The sequence below is a fragment of the Benincasa hispida genome, chromosome 9 (assembly GCF_027475165.1).
Source record: "Benincasa hispida cultivar pf3 chromosome 9, pf3_genome.v1.1, whole genome shotgun sequence".
Taxonomy (NCBI): Eukaryota; Viridiplantae; Streptophyta; class Magnoliopsida; order Cucurbitales; family Cucurbitaceae; genus Benincasa; species Benincasa hispida.
Genome location: NC_143486.1, coordinates 14,785,010 through 14,788,686, shown reverse-complemented (window position 1 = coordinate 14,788,686; position 3,677 = coordinate 14,785,010).

Genomic DNA, 3,677 nt, shown 5'->3' with positions numbered 1-3,677 from the left:
GAATGAAGCCACAATTTAGGAAGGATAGGAGGTGGAAGCATGAAGAAATAAGCTCGTGTAAGCTAAGTGTAAACCCCGAATTCTAAGTGCCTAAACAAGTATGTTTCACCAAAAGGCGTGATATATTAAATATCATATAGATGAAAATCCATGTTATTTATAGAAGTTGAGGAGAAAGGAAAAGAAAAACGTATTAAATAAAAACTCACTTATTGGCTTGGGCTAGAGATATTAAACATGAGTTGACGTGGCAGTTAATCCTTGAATTTGGGAAGCGGCAGGAAGGTTAAAAGGAAGAAGAATTTTGAAAGTTTGGTTTCGGCAATTTGCATGAGCAAATTTAGTGACATCGGTGCCATTTGAAAGCTGGGAGAATCTAGTTTTCAAGGTTATCTTACTGGAAAAAGATGGCAGGAGAAGAAGAATGGAAAGTGATGAAATTACAGAAGGGATAGAATCTTGGGTTAATCAGGGCCGAAGGAGAAGATTTGGAGCTCTATGCCAAACTATAAGAAATTTGTAGCTGAAAGATTAAGGTAAGAAGGTTAACTCAATTTTAAACATGTTTGTAAAAGGAAGTTTCTTCAAATAAGGTCTGGATTTTAAGTTATGGATTTTTAAAGTTGTAACAGAGAACCTGTGAAGAGGATCTCGCTCTAGAGGGGAATCTCACTAGAAATTAGATAGGTATAGCTGGTGTAGCTGGTGAGTGGGTATCGCTAGTGTCGCTGATGGCTGAGTATCGCTAGTGTCGTTGGGGGCTGAGTATCACTGGTGTCACTGGTAATGAGATCTCACTAGTGTCGCTCATGGTGATCTCGCTGGTGTTGCTCTAGGGGATCTCGCTGGTGTGGCTCATGGGGATCTCACCAGTAGAGCCGTCTGTGTAAAATTCCTTTAATAAATGAATTAATTGAGGTATTTTACTAAGAATTCTTAGTGGTTTAACTGGGAAATATGTCCTTTCAGGCCAAGAGGAGCTAGGAGAAGCATGTAACCCGTTAAGAGGCCAACAAGCTGTGAGTGACTATGTGATGAATTAATGTTTTAATAATTTCGAAACTATGGTTCCTTTGAAGCTATTTCTCATGCTAAGTCTTGGAAACTATGATTTCTGTGAAGTTAGTCTCATGCTAAGTGTTTAAATGATGTGCCAAGCAACATATTTGTGAAACGGTTTCTCATGCTAAGTAAAGCATGTTTTCCATGAGATTTGTGTAAATATGTTATCTTGTCCAAATACTTTCAGTAGGTTTAAGTAACTCCATTTTTATGATGAACCAATATGATGGATGAACTAGTATGATGATGATTTGAGCACTAATCTTTAGTGTTCAACTAAATGTTTATGACTAGTTTTACTTAAAATGAGGTACCGAAGGACATTGAGAAGGTACCTGACCAATTTGATACTGAAGGACTTTTGAGAAGGTGTCTGCCCAATTTGATACCGAAGGACATATGAGAAGGTATCATAGAAGCTCGATACTGAAGGAAAAATTTGAGAAGGTATCTGAGCGAAAGTACTTAAGGATACTGAAGGACAATGAGAAGGTATCCAAGTCAAGTACCTAAGGATACTGAAGGATAATGAGAAGGTATCCAAGTCAGGTACATAAGGTACGATGGTACTCAGTTACAACCACGTGCACATAGGTAATACGACGTCGAGGGATTGAGCAAAAGAGATCTCCCCGACTAAGGTTGACGTTGAGGGTTAGAACTATTAGTTCACTCTAAACTAAGGATAAAGGCAGTCATATATTCTTCTAGGCTAGAAGGATAACTTGAAATATCTAATGCTTGTGAATGTTTATCAACGCTTGATGTTTACTAATGTATGAGTTTTCCAAGTATGTTTTCCATGTCCAACGCATGATTAGTGGTTTTACAAGCTGGTTCAATATGTTTTAAGCCAACTTATTTCACAAAATATGAAGCGTGCATTAGGGTTAACGATAAGGTTGAATGAAACTTGACGTACTATGTTTAAATACCTAAGGTTACCAAGGTACATGCGTTGGTATTTCTAAACATAATGAATAGGGATACTGGTAAGGAAGGTATCTAAATAAATGTGCCTAAGGTGTTGACGGTACATAGCAAACTCCGTGTGTATGTAGGCAAGTATGAATGAGAGGCCGAAGTATGGGTCTCTTGGCCGATAATAAACGTTGGGAGTTAGAGTAGTGTATGCTCGTTCTCAACTAAGATTTAATGATGATTATTGACGTATAAGAGTTGTTGTCAATGTTTATATCTTAAGGATGTTGTTTAAAATGCCATCGGAATATTTAAAGAGATCGATGTAGGGATCTCTTCTAGCCATAGTTTAATGTGAACGGGTCGAGGTAGAGGTCTCATCCGACCATGGCTTGACGTTGGGAATTAGAGCAGTGAGTGTTCATTCTCAATTAAGATTCAGGTTCTAGATACGATGGTTTTAAAGGTTTTTATGTACACGTTTGCTTGGTATATTCTAGTTTTAGTATTATGTTTTGAAGCTTAAGGTTTTGAGCATGAGATTTATGTTTTATTAAGTCACTCATTGGACTTCTAGCTCACGTTTTCAAATGTTTTACTTTCAGGTAGTGGTCAGTTTCCAGAAGACTTTTCTGCTGCTGCTCTGCCACTCAAAGAAACAGGTTGAAGGAAACGTAATTGTAGACCTGTATTAGCTAGTACACATGTATCTGTCTAGTGACTAATAATTTTGATGGGGCTCACTAGGTTGTATTATCTATGTAAAAAAAAATGTTGCAAAACCCTGTAATGTAAATGTGCTAAGCTCTGTGTTATTATGTATGTTGTATTTAGGGTTTGAATATTATTTTAAGGTAAGATAGGTAGTAAGTGCCAGCAAAAAGGGTTGGTAACTGCTGCAGTCACCATTCCATCCAGGTTAGGAGGGTAATCTGGTGTAGGGTGTGACAAGTTGGTATCAGAGAAAAAGATTTTGGGAAGAGGGGGGAAAAGTTTATATATATAAGTATGAGTCTTGAGTCCTTAACATGTGTACTACTTAAGTAAGAGGAAGATGTCAAGAAAAGTGGCAAGCAGAGCAGGCAGACAGACAATGGGAACCCTGACCCTACCTTTAGAAGTTCCGAGATTCGAGGGAATCCAAATGTTAATGAATGGAAAGGTAAAGACCCAGTAAATCAGGAAACGACTTCTGATGGGGAGTCGAGGATTCCGCACACAGGAACAGATCCTCAGTCAGAGGACGAAATATTTAATAGGATCGTCAAAAGGTTGGCGAAAAGTGTTGAATCCGTCCTTGCGGATTCGTAAGCAGAGCATGGTATTGAGAATGACCTAATAGGTATTGATAAAGGACAGAGAGCTACAAGTCAGCATAGGTTAGGAAGGAAGAAGCCAAGACTTGTGAATAGTATGGATGATAGATCAAGGTTTTGGCATCCTACCGAGCTGGTAGCTGGTACGGGTAAGAAAACCCTTATGTATGAATTGTGGTAAGCATCTTCGAGGACATGTTGTAAGGGGGAAACGTATGTTTTCGATATAGAGAGGCAGGATATTTCGAGAAGGAATGCCCAGCTAGGTCGAGGAGTTCAGATGGAACACGACATGATTTTACGGATGATAGATAAGCCTAGCGACTCAGGAGCCGAGGAAGGAATTCAAAGAAAGGGAAATGAGAAAGGAAGCAAGAC